Source organism: Thalassophryne amazonica, chromosome 1 (assembly GCF_902500255.1).
Source record: "Thalassophryne amazonica chromosome 1, fThaAma1.1, whole genome shotgun sequence".
NCBI lineage: Eukaryota > Metazoa > Chordata > Actinopteri > Batrachoidiformes > Batrachoididae > Thalassophryne > Thalassophryne amazonica.
Genome location: NC_047103.1, coordinates 10634589 through 10655319, shown reverse-complemented (window position 1 = coordinate 10655319; position 20731 = coordinate 10634589). Strand labels below are relative to the sequence as shown.

The 20731-nt window shown below is 40.3% G+C and overlaps 1 protein-coding gene across 1 annotated transcript in view; it reads left to right on the top strand.

Annotated features, from left to right (window-relative positions):
- The window catches only part of cntnap2a (contactin associated protein 2a), a 1233088-nt gene that overhangs the window by 369873 nt on the left and 842484 nt on the right, over nucleotides 1–20731 (top strand).

Sequence of the window (20731 nt, the reverse complement as noted above, 5' to 3'; positions counted from 1 at the left end):
TATGTTGTTTGTGTCAGATTAGATGTTACTTACCCTTATGGTATTCCATTTATAAATGTTGGTATCACATCATCACTGTCACACTGTTACTTACCCTTGTGGTATTTACATTAATATTGTTGATATGGGGGGGCATTGTTACCTGTGATAATGTCTGTATATGATACAAGTTATTATATATGTGGTGATTTTGCACATGTGCATAAGATTCTGACTGGTTGTTTGAGGTTTTCTGAAATGGCTTGATAAGGAAGTGACTCTTTTTGTTTTTTGTGAGTGTATTATTTTGTAAATTGGGGTGGAGTTTAATAAGTTTTACTTCTCCCCACTTTAATTTCAGATTTAAGTCAATTTTGGACTTAACTCCTTCTGTTACATTTTTGTCTGGCCTGAACTTGTTCAAAATAAAAGCACTAACTAACTGTGACCGCAGGACCCTTGTGGCCAGGACAGCGGTGGGATCAAACCCGGACGGCTCGAACTAAAGATCATTCCTCTACCAGGTCAGCCAAAGGGGAATTCCCTGTTAGCCAAGCTAGCGGGAACGTCTTTTCAATCAGGACCCGGGACCTTCATCCCGCTACATATCTCCCCACCATTTTTGACTTTGTCCCGAAGTCACAGGTGCATTTAAGCATGTTCTGTGACTACCCACATCCTGTTCATGACGCCAGATTGTGACCACAGGACCCTTGTGGCCTGGACAGCGGTGGGATCGAACCCAGACGACTCGCACTAAAGATCATTCCTCTACCAGGTCAGCCAAAGGGGAATTCCCCGTTAGACAAGCTAGCGGGAACGTCTTTTCAATCAGGACCCGGGACCTTCATCCCGCTACATAACTAACATCTGCTCCTTGAGCGATATAGTTTTACTGCATTGTTACGGCATAAAAGGTTTGCCAACAATCCTGCGTGATTTGTAGCTTGGCAACAATGGAGCATAGCAGGAATCATAAATTGCCATTGGGTAGGGTGGTATTGTGTGGGCGTGGCATCCTGTACCATAATGTTGCCTCAACTTGCGTGAAAACTACTTCCTTTCTGTATCTAGTGCTTTATGCTGAAAATCAGAGAAAAAATTAAACGTTTAATTTATTGCGTCCATTTCACATCACCCTTTGTGTCCCTCAGTGTATTGTGGCGTTAGGCTGCATAAACTCACCGTTGTCACCTACGTTGGCCCGATGTGAAAGGGGCTTTAGCATTGCAAAACGTCTGCTCTGATTGAAAAGGAATGGCAAGCTGCTGCTTTGCTGCTGTTGCTTGCTGTCGCTTGCAGCTAAGGTGACCGTAGGCTAAACAATGACCTCGGATTTAACCTTGACCTTTGACTTGATCGGGACATGACTTGTGCTGGGAGGAACACAGGTGAGAACCTGCTCATTTCTGGAGCGGGTCCAGTAACTGCAACATTTTCTTGTTTCTGATGTGCCTCATTTGGGACGATCAGCCGTAACACTTCAGCCTCGTGTCCACCAAGCGATCCAGGTCTGTACGGCACAGCGTGGAATACTATTTTCGCAATGCCATTTCCACATTCAGACTGAGGGACAGGAATCAAAATAACGGACCTACACCATAGTACTTGCTGGCACATTTTGCTTGAGGTACCAAAAGGGAGGCGCTAACTCACTGCTGTCTGGAGGTGCAGACTTTCCTGGTGATCACTGGGGAGGAACAATGATTTGACGACATGCTGCGCATCTCGATGATGCGCACGTCGACGACTCCCGTGAAATGCAAGTTAAGTCATGCTTAACCATTTTGAACTGATTCATACTGTTCCGTACAGACCCGGACTGCTCGGTGGAAATGAGGCTTTGGTTCCTTCATCTGTGGCAAATGAAGGAGAGGAAATTGCCCCCCGAATGGAAGCCAGAGGCATTACACAGTTTAACTCTGTAGATATGGTTGTGTATCATCCATCAGGCGCATACAAAATCCAAACGAAGTCGCTTGTGTTTCATATCAGTCTGAACTGTGATGTAACATCTGCTGCACACAACCTGTCACACACACTTAACCAACTGACATCACTTCATTCAAAAAAGAAGACTTGCTGTAGCAAACCTGGATAATCAGAATGCATTAAATATTCATGAGCTACATTTAGGTAAAAGGCGAGCACCTTCCGACTGAAACGGGCTCTCGATCCTTCAAACTTGCCGGCTGCAGTATACTCTTTAATGAGAACTGAGGCCAGAACATTGGCATTTGTCTTGACCTTTTATGTAGTTGGATACTGAATATTGATAGACTGCACTAAATCCTTAGCACATTATTTTACATGTGTCTGGAGCATTACACGTGCTACGGAGTGCACGGGCGCATGCCTCACTGACTGTTAAAGAAAACAGACGACACACCTGACACTGTGCTTGTATTGTAGCTATTCATTTATTTTGTTGTATTTTATTTGTTTTGGTTTCTTAAGTGTCCATTTGATTCTTTTCCCCGATGCAGAATGCACCTTAAAGGGTGTGCACGGAAACGTTCCATCTCCGAGGAGTCATTTCCCAGCCAGCGAGATGCTCTCAAAGCTGCAGCTGTTTTCTCCACTCAAATCTCTCTCAGGTTCTGTTTCTCAAAGGGACGGATTCCAGTGCAGCCGTTTACAAGTTGTTTTAAATGCCACACCATCTGTCAAGGGGTGAAATAATTGCCAGCAAAGGAAAACAACAGAGGAAAAATGAATAAAAGTAGACAGTGCCAGTTTATGGTCTGTTCATTTGCATGTAGTGAAGGTAACGGATCTTAAATATCAGCTTCTCCTTACGTTGTGCAAGTCACCTCACGTGTACGGTATAAAGCCCGCAGTTATTTGGGGGATAGGAACCATAAATAAGCACAAGTTGCTTGTCGCGTTGCAATAAAGTGGCAGCAGATGCAGCTTTATCACTTGTTGAAAAGATGCTGACAAACTAGTTGAAGGTAACGACGAGGCTTTTTCCAGCATATGCACAGTGCCCGTAGCTGTAGCTCAGAACAAACAAGAAAGAAAGAAACAAACTAGAAGGACACTTGGTAGAGCGCATAACTCCACCACGCCACATCAATATCGTAGGATGTGGATTCACAAAAGGACAAATTAATACATTATGCTATATTCCAGAGTTTAATCCAGATCATCTCCAAATTTTAATCGATTGATCCTGGACATATTTCCTGTCATTCCACCAAATTTGGTTCAAATGCGTTCAAAACGTTTTGAGTTATCCAGTTAACAGACAAACAGACAGACAAACACCAGTGAAAACAACCTCCTTGGTGGAGATAACAAACCAAAAGAGCCCAGTTCAAATGCACTCAGTTAGCATAGCGATACCACGCTTACCTCAGGTAAGCTGGTATGTAAGGAAAATTTTTACCAAAGTTTGCAAACAACAAAATGACTAATTAATAATAACACATTTCTTTAACATTTGCAATTTTACTACATATTAGTATTTTATAACCAAATTCTAAGCACCTAAGCACTTCTTGAGATAGCTTGCTAAGATACATAGTTACATAGAGACCAAGAGTGCGCGCCTCAGGTGGCATCGCTGAAACGGGCAAACAGAACCAACAGCAAATGTATGCTATTGTAGTGGCTGACTCTGCGTCGTGTTTCTGTTTGACTCCTCCCACTCGCTCCCCTCGGGACACAAACTCATGGTCTCCGGAATGGGAGGCGGACGCACTGACGCACCGGGCTCTAGCCTGAGTGGCCAGAGAATCCTTTGGCCATCGGGGGAGTTGACTACCGCATGCACAGTGACTCCTGCTGCTGCTGGCCTCCGTCACACTATCATATTTTTAACTGCATGTACTCGCAAACTGTTACACACCATCAGCGATTACCACCTGTGGCACTATAGTGATGACATCGCCATCATGCCAGTTACATATAAATAACTATGCATCAGATCATTTTTGTTGTACATTTTAGAAAAGTATGATAGATAGATAGATAGATAGATAGATAGATAGATAGATAGATAGATAGATAGATAGATAGATAGATAGATAGATAGATAGATAGATAGATAGATAGATAGATAGATAGATAGATAGATAGATAGATAGATAGATAGATAGATAGATAGATAGATAGATAGATAGATAGATAGATAGATAGATAGATAGATAGATAGATAGATAGATAGATAGCATGGGTCCATGTAGCCATGGCAGTAGACCAAGCAGTGCATCCCACACATCGCCATCCTCAGCTAAATCTTCTAGCCCTTCCTGGGGGATGCCTAAGCATTCCCGAGCTAGCTGGGAAATATTACCAACCCCATGCCTCCTTCCTCAGGGCCTCCTCCCAGTTGGATGTGCCTGGAAGACCTCTCTGGGGAGATGACTAGGGGGCGTCCTCATCAGATGCCTGAACCACCACAGCAGCTCTGTTCACAGTCCCTCCCTGATAGTCACGATTCTTACTCAGTCCCGATGTGTAAGCCCAGATACCCAACAGAAGAATCTCATTTCCACCACTTGTATCTGCGACCTTTTTCTTTCGGTCATTACGCAAAGTTCATGACTATAATTGAGGATAGGAGCATAAATTCAGAGTCTCGCCTTCTGGCTCAGCTCTTTCTTCACCACCACGGCCTGATAGAGTATCTGTAAAACCAATCAGACGGCGCCCCAATCTGTCTATCGATCTCGCACTCCAACTTACACCCACTCGTGAACAAAACCCCGAGATACTTCATTCACTGCCACTTGGGACAATAACTCCCCCCTGAAATATACCAGTTGTGTAAAAATAAAGGACCATGTCATTTGCAGAAGACATAATCGTTCATTTAAGACCTTGATGGTGCATAATTGGACAGTCAGCATTCCTTCCTTTTTTCTTTAATCTTTAAACGGTGAGTAAGCATTGCGCGCTTTCTCACACTAATCCTCATTAATATTCATTTAACATAAATGTACCTTCTATTAGACACTTAATAATACTTTCTTTTTTAAACCCCAATCTGGAGCATCTGCTGATATCAAGTCTGCTCTGTTGTTTGTGAAAAAGAGAGGATCAGCGTCAAGTTATTTAGAATGTTTTGGGGCCAATATCTTGAATTTTTTGCATCATCCATTTGTCTCCAGTACAGAGAATTTACAACCCCGTGAATCTGATTGGTTAATTGTGTGAGATTTCAGACCATAAAATATTGCATGGATGGTGGCAAAATATTACAACCCCAATGCCAACTGGAACATTGTGTAAAATGTAAATAAAAACAGAATACAATGATTTGCAAATCATTGTATTCTGTTTTTATTTACATTTTACACAACGTCCCCAATTCATTGGAATTGGGGTTGTAGTTTGCCTCTTGAAAAACCAGACTGTTTTGTTTTGTGCCACATTGAGCCTCATGGGGTGTGTATATGAAATGTTATCTTTATAATACTGGGAAAAAATTTGTTAATGCTACATTTTATAGTTGGCAAAACTGCTGTTTTAGTCACATGTTCATCTTGTTCATCTGTCTGTCCCTTCTATGGATCAGTGCCAGTCCCGGCGCCAGAAAAAAATATTAAGGGGGTGATAAGTTTATCACAGGGGGCGGGGTCGCTCCCCCCCCAAAAAAAAAATAAGTGCGCACCGGAGGAGACGTGCCTCTGAGCGTGCGTAATGAATTGGGTGCGCTCCTGGAAAGCTCGTGTATTTAGGCTACACCAGTGTAAGAGACTGAGTGAGTAAGAATAAAGAGCGATGACAGTATTTTTTTAATTATTATTTGAACGTATAGACCCTTGGTCAAGTGATCTCCTGCATACCACACAGAGCCGGTGTTCTGTCGAGGTGAGGTGCGCCAACTTTCGACATTCTAGCCCACCTCAAAAATGAGGTGGGCTTCATAGATAATTGGCAAAGCTTCTGGGGAAAACCTGGTCTTGTTAGGAGAGACGGCATCCATCCCACTTTGGATGGAGCAGCTCTCATTTCTAGAAATCTGGCCAATTTTCTTAAATCCTCCAAACGGTGACTATCCAGGGTTGGGACCAGGAAGCAGAACTGTAGTCTTACACACCTCTCTGCAGCTTCTCTCCCCCTGCCATCCCCTCATTACCCCATCCCCGTAGAGACGGTGCCTGCTCCCAGACCACCAACAACCAGTAAAAATCTATTTAAGCATAAAAATTCAAAAAGAAAAAATAATATAACACCTTCAACTGCACCACAGACTAAAACAGTTAAATGTGGTCTTTTAAACATTAGGTGTCTCTCTTCTAAGTCCCTGTTAGTAAATGATATAATAATTGATCAACATATTGATCTATTCTGCCTTACAGAAACCTGGTTACAGCAGGATGAATATGTTAGTTTAAATGAGTCAACACCCCCGAGTCACACTGTCAGAACGCTCGTAGCACGGGCCGAGGGGGAGGATTAGCAGCAGTCTTCCATTCCAGCTTATTAATTAATCCAAAACCCAGACAGAGCTTTAATTCATTTGAAAGCTTGACTCTTAGTCTTGTCCATCCAAATTGGAAGTCCCAAAAACCAATTTTATTTATTATCTATCATCCACCTGGTCGTTACTGTGAGTTTCTCTGTGAATTTTCAGACCTTTTGTCTGACTTAGTGCTTAGCTCAGATAAGATAATTATAGTGGGCGATTTTAATATCCACAGATGCTGAGAATGACAGCCTCAACACTGCATTTAATCTATTATTAGACTCAATTGGCTTTGCTCAAAATGTAAATGAGTCCACCCACCACTTTAATCATATCTTAGATCTTGTTCTGACTTATGGTATGGAAATTGAAGACTTAACAGTATTCCCTGAAAACTCCCTTCTGTCTGATCATTTCTTAATCACATTTACATTTACCCTGATGGACTACCCAGCAGTGGGGAATAAGTTTCATTACAGTAGAAGTCTTTCAGAAAGTGCTGTAACTAGGTTTAAGGATATGATTCCTTCTTTATGTTCTCTAATGCCATATACCAACACAGTGCAGAGTAGCTACCTAAACTCTGTGAGTGAGATAGAGTATCTCGTCAATAGTTTTACATCCTCATTGAAGACAACTTTGGATGCTGTAGCACCTCTGAAAAAGAGAGCCTTAAATCAGAAGTGCCTGACTCCGTGGTATAATTCACAAACTCGCAGCTTAAAGCAGATAACCCGTAAGTTGGAGAGGAAATGGCGTCTCACTAATTTAGAAGATCTTCACTTAGCCTGGAAAAAGAGTCTGTTGCTCTATAAAAAAAAAGCCCTCCGTAAAACTAGGACATCTTACTACTCATCACTAATTGAAGAAAATAAGAACAACCCCAGGTTTCTTTTCAGCACTGTAGCCAGGCTGACAAAGAGTCAGAGCTCTATTGAGCCGAGTATTCCTTTAACTTTAACTAGTAATGACTTCATGACTTTCTTTTCTAATAAAATTTTAACTATTAGAGAAAAAATTACTCATAACCATCCCAAAGACATATCGTTATCTTTGGCTGCTTTCAGTGATGCCGGTATTTGGTTAGACTCTTTCTCTCCGATTGTTCTGTCTGAGTTATTTTCATTAGTTACTACATCCAAACCATCAACATGTCTATTAGACCCCATTCCTACCAGGCTGCTCAAGGAAGCCCTACCATTAATTAATGCTTCGATCTTAAATATGATCAGTCTATCTTTATTAGTTGGCTATGTACCACAGGCTTTTAAGGTGGCAGTAATTAAACCATTACTTAAAAAGCCATCACTTGACCCAGCTATCTTAGCTAATTATAGGCCAATCTCCAACCTTCCTTTTCTCTCAAAAATTCTTGAAAGGGTAGTTGTAAAACAGCTAACTGATCATCTGCAGAGGAATGGTCTATTTGAAGAGTTTCAGTCAGGTTTTAGAATTCATCATAGTACAGAAACAGCATTAGTGAAGGTTACAAATGATCTTCTTATGGCCTCAGACAGTGGACTCATCTCTGTGCTTGTTCTGTTAGACCTCAGAGCTGCTTTTGATACTGTTGACCATAAAATTTTATTACAGAGATTAGAGCATGCCATAGGTATTAAAGGCACTGCGCTGCGGCGGTTTGAATCATATTTATCTAATAGATTACAATTTGTTCATGTAAATGGGGAATCTTCTTCACAGACTAAGGTTAATTATGGAGTTCCACAAGGTTCTGAGCTAGGACCAATTTTATTCACTTTATACGTTTCCCTTAGGCAGTATTATTAGACAGCATTGCTTAAATTTTCATTGTTACGCAGATGATACCCAGCTTTATCTATCCATGAAGCCAGAGGACACACACCAATTAGCTAAACTGCAGGATTGTCTTACAGACATAAAGACATGGATGACCTCTAATTTCCTGCTTTTAAACTCAGATAAAACTGAAGTTATTGTACTTGGCCCCGCATATCTTAGAAACATGGTGTGTAACCAGATCCTTACTCTGGATGGCATTACCCTGACCTCTAGTAATACTGTGAGAAATCTTGGAGTCATTTTTGATCAGGATATGTCATTCAATGCGCATATTAAACAAATATGTAGGGCTGCGTTTTTGCATTTGCGCAATAGCTCTAAAATTAGAAAGGTCTTGTCTCAGAGTGATGCTGAAAAACTAATTCAAGCATTTATTTCCTCTAGGCTGGACTATTGTAATTCATTATTATCAGGTTGTCCTAAAAGTTCCCTGAAAAGCCTTCAGTTAATTCAAAATGCTGCAGCTAGAGTACTGACGGGGACTAGAAGGAGAGAGCATATCTCACCCATACTGGCCTCTCTTCATTGGCTTCCTGTTAATTCTAGAATAGAATTTAAAATTCTTCTTCTTACTTATAAGGTTTTGAATAATCAGGTCCCATCTTATCTTAGGGACCTCATAGTACCATATCACCCCAATAGAGCGCTTCGCTCTCAGACTGCAGGCTTACTTGTAGTTCCTAGGGTTTGTAAGAGTAGAATGGGAGGCAGAGCCTTCAGCTTTCAGGCTCCTCTCCTGTGGAACTAGCTCCCAATTCAAACCAGGGAGACAGACACCGTCTCTACTTTTAAGATTAGGCTTAAAAGTTTCCTTTTTGCTAAAGCTTATAGTTAGGGCTGGATCAGGTGACCCTGAACCACCCTGAACCTTAGTTATGCTGCTATAGACTTAGACTGCTGGGGGGTTCCCATGATGCACTGAGTGTTTCTTTCTCTTTTTGCTCTGTATGCACCACTCTGCATTTAATCATTAGTGATTGATCTCTGCTCCCCTCTACAGCATGTCTTTTTCCTGGTTCTCTCCCTCAGCCCCAACCAGTCCCAGCAGAAGACTGCCCCTCCCTGAGCCTGGTTCTGCTGGAGGTTTCTTCCTATTAAAAGGGAGTTTTTCCTTCCCACTGTCGCCAAGTGCTTGCTCACAGGGGGTCGTTTTGACCGTTGGGGTTTTTCCGTAATTATTGTATGGCTTTGCCTAACAATATAAAGCGCCTTGGGGCAACTGTGATTTGGTGCTATATAAATAAAATTGATTTGATTTGACTCTGAGCTGTGACGTACCTTTGTGTTGTCCAATAGGAACGATGCGTCGGGCCAAAACACAGAAGACTGGTGGCAGAAACCACTGATTTGTACAAAATGGATTGGACCAATCCGATTGGTGCAGAAACCACTGATCTGTACAAAACATTAACGTGTGACAGGACTGCTCATTTAGAGAGCAGTTTTCTGAAGAAAAATCATTGGAAATGTTTTTTTGTTGTTGTTTGTTACCTCAAAATTTCTGATTACTGTTAAAAAAAAGTTTAGAACACTTGTAATTAAAATAGCTAAATAAATCAATAAATGGTTCTTTAGAAACCTTTCATCTGTAAATTAAAACCACCTGTTATTTCATATTAGATAATTTCCTGTTTAACATAAGGAACCTCAGACATTTATTTTTAGACAAATAAAATAACATGGAAACTTGTATGTTTTTAAGTCTGGTAGATTATTTATATCTCATTTCAACCAGAAAAACAAACACTAAATAAATACAAATGTTTATTATAAATGCAAAAGGAAATAATTTAACAATGACTGCAGTGTGATTGTAAAGTAGGATTTCTGTGACATAAACCTCATGATGATTTTTTTTTATAGTCATTTAAACTTGTAATTTCATCAAAATATGTAATTGCCTTTAATGTGATCAGGACAGAGTCATTTCTAAAATATGAATTTGAGCACAATAAGTGGAGAGCTTCTACTTGTGCAAATGTCTTTTGACTTTTATTCGTGGACATTTTTAATGATCTGTTCATTTAATGTTAAAATATAAAATGAAACAGCTTTTTTAAAAATAATAAAATAGTTGCTGTTCAAAGAGCCTTTTATTTAGAAGCAGGTGATGTTATGCTGGATTCTCTGGACCAGATGAAGGTCTCTTCTGCAGCTTTGGACTCTGGTGGTGTTGCTGAAAAGCAGAGATGTTTTCTTTCGACTGGACTTCGTGGTGTTCAGCTCATCAATGGAAGTTTGGTTGTCTGCACAGCAAATGTTCCTGATTGGGACAAATAAAAATATTTCTTTAAATATAAAGAAACACTAAAAAGTTTATACATAAAAAAGGGGGGGGGGGGGGGGGGGGGACGGCAAAAAACGATGGAAAAAACGCCCAGAAAAATAAGTTATTTAAAGCTGAGCTTTTGTGGTGTCTGAAAAAAGCTGTAGCTTTATTTGGTAAAAATAAAAAAGACTGAACCATTTACAAATTAAAGTGTTCACTCAGATCAACTGTGCTAAAAGGCTATGCTAACATTAGCCGATCATTAAACCTTCACAGCAGTTCAGTAAACGTCACGTTTTATTTTTACATTATTCTCACCTCAGTAAAGCTGCAGAACTAAACTCCGTTGGGCAAACTGGGACTTCACATATATGGGACTCCCTCGGTCGGCGTCACTCTGAAAAGTAGCTGAAAAAAGCTTCTCCCAGCAGGGTGATGGGAGAATCGTTCTACTGCTGTTTTTTAAAGTTTTTTTTTGTGGTTCAAGATGGCGATTGCTGAACTTTTTTCAGATTGTGGAAACACCTAGAGTGTGACGTAGCAATCTCTGCCCCCTTGCCGCTTCCAAAGCGATGCGTCTGACTCTGACGTCACAACGTGTTGAAAACGCACCACCCTCTGCCGCACTGACAAGTGCAACCCTCAGCCTATCAAATCCCTTGAACACAGACACACGCCATATCCGTTTGTTTTAAAATTAATTACTTTAGTTAATTAATTTGGTTTATTTGTTAAATACGTGATATTATTGAATAACTAATATTTTGCTATATTTTCCAGTATTTCTTTTTCTTTCTTTTTTTTGATAACTCTAACATCCAAGGGGGCGAGGTTGATGACGTGAGGGGGCGTCGCCCCCAAAACGCCCCCTCGTGGCGCCGGCTATGATCAGTGCTGCGCTGTCCTTACAAATTCTAAAACTTATGAAAGAATTTCCCAGACAGTTAAAACTATTTAACTGTTGCTGACTGCATCATGCTACCATGTTTATCTGATTAGCAGTGAAAAGAATCCTGATAGATTACCAATAATTGTTTTCACTCTCTACCAAACACAAAGAGAAGAAAACCCAGTTTCTTCATCATTGAATTGTTTGTTCTTGATTTTTGCCACAACACCATGTTGGTTGGAAATTTTGAGTTGTAAAGAAACCAGCCAGTTATTTTTTTATAACCCTTCATACACAGAAAGGGCTTCCTTTTGTGTTTTGTCAAAGTTGCTAAAAATGGACTCTAAGATACGAGGGCTGTCAATAAAGTATAGGTCCTTTTTATTTTTTTCAAAAACTATATGGATTTCATTCATATGTTTTTACATCAGACATGCTTGAACCCTCGTGCGCATGCGATCCAGGACGTTGTGAGAGAACAGAGAAGTTTCAGAAGAAGTCGGTTTCAGCATTTTATCCGTATATTCCACTGTTAAAGGAGATTTTTTTAATGAAAGACGTGCGGACGGGTCCGCGCGTCGGGGTGCAGCCGGCGCGGTGCGGCGGCACAGGAAAAACACCTCCGTGTTGATAACCATTTGTAAAATCCAGGCGGCTTTTGATGGCTTTCAGTGGAGTGAGTATATGAGAAATTGTTTAACAGCTGGACATGTTCCAACTTGTCCTTAAGGCTTCCAACAGAAGTGTTTTTCCTGTGGCGGAGCGTCGCGGCGGCTGCGAGCCGACGCTGCAATCCGTCCGCACGTCTTTCATTAAAAAATCTCCTTTAGCGCACGAGGGTTCAAGCATGTCTGACGTAAAAACATATGAATGAAATCCATATAGTTTTTGAAAAAAATAAAAAGGACCTATACTTTATTGACAGACCTCGTATTTCTTTGCTGTGTTTAGGTGCCACATGTGGACCACAGGTTTTTACTGTGGCCTCCATTGTAATTCTGAGAGAAAGCTTCAATGTTATCACTCTAAATGGTGCCACCAGCACTGGAAAGTGGCAGAGATAGTGGAACAACTTGTTGTATAAAAGCTGTTCGGCCTTTTAAATATCACAAAACTGACAAAATTTAGTTTCTACTGAAATCCGAGCATAATCATGTAGGTTTATTTTTGTGACATGTTGCAAAATTTTAGCTCATTTTAATGAAGAGAACATATTTATCTGTGGAGAATTCCAGGTTTTGAGATGACCTGTGTCCTGACCCACTCCTTGATGCACGGTCCCAGGGCATGTATGCTAACATTCATAGGATACCTCCTAAATTACTTCAGAGGTGTTATCTGGTTCCAAAACAGTATTTTTTAGATTTGTAAGTGTTTATTTCCTGCTATTATATCATGTTGTCTATAATATTGCTACCAAATGTAGGTTGCATAAATTTCTCCCCTTCAGGGGTCAAAAATCTAAATTGCTTCCAGAAAGCACAAATTTTGATCATAATGGAAAATCATATTTTGAATCCTGTATTTAAATACTAAGGAATAAAATGATAGTGGTGCCAAAGAAAATTATTTTATGACTTCACTCATTAAAAAAAAAAAAAAAACAGCAGCTTTAATGTTGTTGCTGTCTGAAGCATCCCTTCTATACAGTGGCGACCCTGAAGTTCTAACCTTTGAGAATTTGGGAAACAGAAAAGCTGCAATGATTAAATTGATTCAGGCTGAAGTTTTATTGAAATGATGCACATCATGTGGCTGGAATGTCTCACTGTTCTGACCTGTGCATACCGGCTGTTACTCTGCACACTGCATGAAGCTATAAATCCATAAAAACTACTGTATATTCAGCTTTGAAATTTTTCTTTCTGATGGATGCAGATGAGGACTAGTGAACGTCTTATTTTGGGCCTTTTGGCATTTTTTAACATGCAGATTGACTGTAAATAACCACCTGTTCATTCATGCACACCTGAATTGCCACCAGCCCAGGAAACTAAATAGCTATGATAGTATTTACATGCTACATTTCTGCTTCAAAAAACCATCAGCAATACATTTAATTTGGTGCATTATGTTGCAGAAATCTGATATTATTCACCCATTTACAGTGCAACTCAAATATTTGTGTGTGTGTTTTAACTGTTAGTAAAATTCTTCTGTCTCACCTTGGCTGTTCTGAGTTCAGAGAGAATGTGCATCAATCAGTCTAGCAGCCGTGATGCTCGTTGCAAAGCCCCCATGGCCAAGAAGGCCAGTGTTGCTTGTATTTTCATGATGGATGTTTATGACCAAAATGTGATCCACATATTTGTACACAAGTGCAACCACACGTAAAAGGGTACATCATGTACTGTATATGCTTATTGTAACAGATAAAATGAGTGTTATTGCAAAATAGATAATTTATTGTTTTGTTTTTTTCTGAACCAGGCAGACATAATTTCCACCTTGCAGGACTGTAGATATTTATATTTGATTTTTTGATGTTGTGAGGTTAAAGAAGGTGAGCGGATTGGGAACTTTAAAGCTAAGGAGCAGGAAAATCAAACTGTTGTTAAATAATGATGTCAACCAAATCCTGCAGCTTTAATTTCATAAATTGTGCATGTCCTGCTCTTCTCAAATCATTTTCCACTTTGATTCAACAAGGCAAAAGGTGGCGAAGGAATAAAACTTTAACCTCCCTTTCAGGGATTTTGAGTCTGTGCATTGTGTCTGAAAACTGCACGAATACTGATGAAGTCCCAACAGCACCCTGCGGTCTGTATACTGTACTTTTGTCATTCCTGTCTTTCATTCCTAAAACATTCACTCTCCAGCTTCCCTGTGTCCTTTCTCTCCTGCTGTTACGACCACATCATATTGTGAACAGTTGATGTTCAGTCGTGGTGGGCACATTGATGACATCTCTGGCTCGGGAACAAAAATGCCCCACATACACACACACACACACACACACACACACACACACACACACACACACACACACACCTGAAAAAGTGTGAATAAAACTTTTTGGGGGAGGCGGTTGTGAATATTTTATTTTCCTCAAACTGCAGACCTCCCTCAGGACAATTCTTTTAGATGTGCTCCAGCAGATTTTGAAGATTCAGTATGTAAGAGATGGAAGGTGTCAGCAACAGTGCTGTACCTCCACCAAAGCTGGAAACACCCATCTTACAAGGTCAAAGCACCCTGGCCCCGCCTCTTTTTGAAGATATGCACCAAATTTAAAACATAACTGATAATGGAGGTGAAACCAAGAACAGAACTAAATTACAAGTGTTTTGTTCTGAACTGGAGTTTAGCAGGTACAGGGGGCTGTCCATCAATCCTTCTCCAGTCTGTGTAACTGAGCAACACCAGGTTAGGTCTGGGAGCATGCACTGGTACTGTGCATTGCTACATTCATCACACCATGGAACCAACCAGAGTCCCCAATGGGAACCACCCAGGCAGACAACTGGTCCAAGCCCATATTTTGAAAGTAAACATCTGTCTTCTACAGCCAGGTGAAACGTGGGCCTCCTTTTGGCCTTATCCAACCATTGGGGTCCTCAACACTAAGGCACCCTGCATGCTGGATCACACCCACGGAAACGGGCCACGTGGACAAAATGCCATAGCTGATGCCATCTCACAATATAAGTAATAATCCTCATCTGAGTCTCCCTAAGTAACCTTTCACTGGACACAGTGATTCCTGTGATCTAGTAGCAAAGACATCAAGTCATCCCCTTTCAGTAGGTCTCTGGCTAGTGTCCAGGTGGACCACAGTTCATTAAGACAGGAAGGTCCAGTAAACCTATACATTTGGACCTTCCTTCTCCTGCAAAGATATCAGCATACAACACCTGTGTCCAGTGATCTCATGACTCCATAAACTCTTGCCAGCTGTCTCTTGACCTCAAAGGCCAAGCACCCAGAGATATGAATGTCACTTTCGAGCATCTGTCAATTGCATAGAAAATTGATATAAATACAGACAGGTGAAGCAGAAGTGACATCAACAAGAGGACTTGCACGTGTCTTCGCCAAGAAACTCAAAATCAGTGGTAAACAAATTGATCTGGGAACCACATTCATAATAGTGTTGGTGAACAGATCTCTTGATCACCTCTTGACTGTCTTGCTAATATTTTCCTAATTGCATGGTTTGTGTGGATTCCAACATCTTATCTTTGCAGCAAGGTCATCTGTGGGTAAATGGAAGGCAAACAGTCCACCTCACAAAGTGACAGAAGGCTGACAACATCACCACAGACAAAAGACATGAGCATCGTTACATCTTTTGGAATCCATTCACACTTACTTCTTTTGGTTGTCTGCCACATTGCTGGACTCATACTGCAAAGCTGCTGCCAACTATCTACTGGCCAAACATTTTCAGATAAGAAAAGATGAGTGTGTGTTTGTTTGTTTTTTTGCCATTATACATTGCACAATGAAACTCTGACATCTTTCCATGTGCAGCAATAAAACATTTTACTCCACTTTTATAAAAATCAAATGTGTTCTAGCTTGTAGTAAACACAAGGTTAACCTTCCCTGGCCTTGTTCCTGTCTATAATAGTGCTGCATTAGCTCACAGCCATCCTTTTCATCAAGAAGTAAGTCTTATATACTGCAGGCATTGAGGTCAGTTTGTGCTTATCTCCAGATTCCGAGCATCAAGCGGATAGGAGTCTAAGACTATCCTTGGACAGGATGCCAATCTGGAGCAGGTTACTTTTCAAGCCTAGGCTGGTACCCATTTACAGCTGAGTGGACTGAGACACTTAGGGAATAACCCTATTGTGTCTGATGATTTGCAGATGCTCATGCTGGATTTTGTGGTTGCAAATTGAGTTTTAAAATGGCTATTTGCAACCGTAATCCAATTCCATAATTTGCACATTTTATTTTTCTGTAAGTAATTAGGTCAGCGAATCGTTGTGAAAGGGTGTGGTCTACTCGTCAAAGCTTACCACAGCAACAGCATGTTCATGCCAAACTGTAAATTCTGTGAGCAGACCCACAGATTTCTTCATCTCCTCAACTGCCTTGAGTTAAATCCACGGTGAACCCATCAATCAAGCCAGTTAAATCCATTAAATCGGCACATTTTGGGATTGTCATTGCTACACTAGTTTCTGTCTATCTCAGGTGACAAAGCCATTAGTGACACCTGCGCAGCAGTGCGATCAGGGGGTGGAGTAACACATCAAATGTAAAAGGTTTTACAACCCCAGTTCCAATGAAGTTGGGACGTTGTGTAAAATGTAAATAAAAACAGAATACAGTGATTTGCAAATCATCTTCAACCTATATTCAATTGAATACACCACAAAAACAAGATATTTAATGTTCAAATTGATAGACGTTTTTGTTTTTGTGCAAATATTTGCTCATTTTGAAATGGATGCCTGCAACACATTTCAAAAAAAGCTGGGTTGGGGCAACAAAAGACTGGCAAAGGTGATGAATACTCAAAGAACACCTGTTTGGAACATTCCACAGGTGAACAGGTTAACTGGAAAGAGGTGAGTGTCATGATTGGGTATGAAATGAGCATCCCCAAATGGCTGTCATTAACAAGCAAAGATGGGGTGGGGATCACCACTTTGTGAACAACTGTGTAAAGAAATAGTCCAACAGTTTAAGAACAATGTTTATCAATGTTCAATTGCAAGGAATTTAGGGATTCCATCATCTACAGTCCATAATATAATCAGAAGATTCAGAGAATCTGGAAAACGTTCTACACTTAAGTGGCAAGGCCAAAAACCAACATTGAATGCCTGTGACCTTCAATCCCTCAGGCGGCACTGCAACAAAAACCGACATCATTGTGTAAAGGATCTTACCGCGTGGGCTCAGGAACACTTCAGAAAACCATTGTCAGTTAACACAATTTGTCGCTACATCTACAAGTGCAAGTTAAAACTCTACCATGCAAAGTGAAAGCCATACATCAAGAACATCCAGAAAGCCGCCACCTTCTCTGGGCTCGAGCTCATTTGAAATGGACAGATGCAAAGTGGAAAAGTGTGCTGTGGTCTGATGAGTCCACATTCCAAATTGTTTTTGGAAATCATGGACATTGTGTACTCCGGACAAAAAAAAGGAAAAAGACCATCCAGATTGTTACCAGGTATGGGGGTGTGTTAGTTAGATTGTTAGTGATGTATGGGGGTGTGTTAGTGCCCATGGCATGGGCAACTTACACATCTGTGATGGCACCATCAACGCTAAAAAGTACATCCAGGTTTTGGAGCAACACATGCTGCCATTCAAGCAACGTCTTTTTCAGGGACGTCCCTGCTTATTTCAGCAAGACAATGCCAAGCCACATTCTGCATGTGTTACAACAGCATGGCTTCGTAGTAAGAGTGTGGGTATTAGACTGGCCGGTCTGCAGTCCAGACCTGTCGCTCATTGAAAATGTGTGGCACATTATAAACCGCAAAATACGACAACGGAGACCCCGAACTGTTGAACAACTGAAGTTGTACATCAAGCAAGAATGGGAAAGAATTCCACCTACAAAGCTTCAACAATTAGTGTCCTCAGTTCCCAAATGCTTGAGTGTTGTTAGAAGGAAAGGTGATGTAACACAGTGGTAAACATACCACTGTCCCAGCTTTTTTCAAACGTGTCGCAGCCATCCATTTCAAAATGAGCAAATATTTGCACACAAAAAAAAATAGTTTATCAGTTTGAACATTAAATATCTTGTCTTTGTGGTGTATTCAATTGAATATAGGTTGAAGAGGATTTGCAAATCATTGTATTCTGTTTTTATTTACATTTTACACAACGTCCCAAATTCATTGGAATTGGGGTTGTAATATTTTGCCACCATCCATGGAATATTTTATGGTCTGAAATCTCACACAATTAACCAATCAGATTCGTGGAAAAAATGTAATTGGATTAGAATGTAGAGTGTCAGAAAGGTAACATTAGCAGGATTCAAACCCATGTCTGCAGTTTGGCAGGTCAGCTCCTCATCCTCCTCAGATACCTGCTCATCCTGTTCACCAAGTCTTTCTTAAAATCAGCTTACAGTAGTGTTCAGAATAATAGTAGTGCTATGTGACTAAAAAGATTAATCCAGGTTTTGAGTATATTTCTTATTGTTACATGGAAACAAATATACAAATATACACAATAAAATCCAAACATTTGGCCATATATTAAATGTTCAAACAAATCAAAATACAGATACAGTAATGTTCAGTATAATAGTAGTGCTATGTGACTAAAAAGATTAATCCAGGTTTTGAGCATATTATTGTTACATGGGAAACAAGGTACCAGTAGATTCAGTAGATTCTCACAAATCCAACAAGACCAAGCATTCATGATATGCACACTCTTAAGGCTATGAAATTGGGCTATTAGTAAAAAAAAAAAAAAAAGTAGAAAAGGGGGTGTTCACAATAATAGTAGTGTGGCATTCAGTCAGTGAGTTTGTCAATTCTGTGGAACAAACAGGTGTGAATCAGGTGTCCCCTCTTTAAGGATGAAGCCAGCACCTGTTGAAAATGCTTTTCTCTTTGAAAGCCTGAGGAAAATGGGACGTTCAAGACATTGTTTAGAAGAACAGCGTAGTTTGATTAAAAAATTGACTGGAGAGGGGAAAACTTATACGCAGGTGCAAAAAAAATTATAGGCTGTTCATCTACAATGATCTCCAATGCTTTAAAATGGACAAAAAAAAAAACCAGAGACGCAAGGAAGAAAACGGAAAACAACCATCAAAATGGATAGAAGAATAATCAGAATGGCAAAGGCTCACCCATTGATCAGCTCCAGGATGATCAAAGACAGTCTGGAGTTACCTGTAAGTGCTGTGACAGTTAGAAGACGCCTGTGTGAAGCTAATTTATTTTCAAGAATCCCCCACAAAGTCCCTCTGTTAAATAAGACATGTGCAGAAGAGGTTACAATTTGCCAAAGAACACATCAACTGGTCTAAAGAGAAATGGAGGAATATTTTGTGGACTGATGAGAATAAAATTGTTCTTTTTGGGTCCAAGGGCCACAGACAGTTTGTGAGACGACCCCTAAACTCTGAATTCAAGCCACAGTTCACAGTGAAGACAGTGAAGCATGGTGGTGCAAGCATCATGATATGGGCATGTTTCTCCTACTATGGTGTTGGGCCTATATATCGCATACCAGGTATCATGGATCAGTTTGGATATGTCAAAATACTTGAAGGGGTCATGTTGCCTTATGCTGAAGAGGTCATGCCCTTGAAATGGGTGTTTCAACAAGACAATGCCCCCAAGCACACTAGTAAACAAGTAAAATCTTGGTTCCAAACCAACAAAATTAATGCCTCGCAGATGTGAAGAAATCATGAAAAACTGTGGTTATACAACTAAATACTAGTTTAGTGATTCACAGGATTGCTAAAAAAGCAGTTTGAACATAATATTTTTGAGTTTGTAGCATCAACAGCAGATGCTACTATTATTGTGAACACCCCCTTTTCTACTTTTTTAACTAATAGCCCAATTTCATAGCCTTAAGAGTGTGCATATAATGAATGCTTGGTCTTGTTGGATTTGTGAGAATCTGCTGAATCTACTGGTACCTTGTTTCCCAAGTAACAATAATATGCTCAAAACCTGGATTAATCTTTTTAGTCACATAGCACTACTATTATACTGAACATTACTGTATCTGCATTTTGATTTGTTTGAACATTTAATATATGGCCAAATGTTTGGATTTTATTGTGTATATTTGTACATTCTCATGGATTAAAATAATTTTTTATTTGAGGGTTTCATCTGTTTAATTCTATCTTGGTATTGTACTGGCATGCAGCTAAAACAGTTAAATGCAATCATTTGTTTTCTAACAAGTGAGTTTATTGCTGCTGCTGATGTGCGGTTTTGTGCTAAGCAGTCGAGTGCAGAGTCACTGCCTTTCCTCAATGTCCACTCGTCGGCAGTTACTACTGCTGGTATCTGACCCAAACATTCTCTATTGCTGTTTCTCTGCAGTAGAACTGCAGCTCCATCAATCTTGCACACACAGACACAAATACAAAGTATTTTTTGTCACTTCAAGGGACATTGCTTTGACTTCCATTGGTCGTCTGAACCTTTACCAAAATGGTATGATGCCTAAACCCACAGTAATAACCTAGTTTTGTTGTTGGTGCTGTTTGTTTGCTTGGGGTCTCCACAGCAGGGCTGATATTGATTGCAGAGTGATCTGGAATTAATTTTGTGCTTGGAAAATGGGACACGGGGAGGCTTGAACTGGGAACTTTCTGTTTGGGAGGCAAGCGCACAAACCTAGTTACCCAATCTCAACCCAAAAAATTCATCGTTGCCTCATGGGGACCATGAGT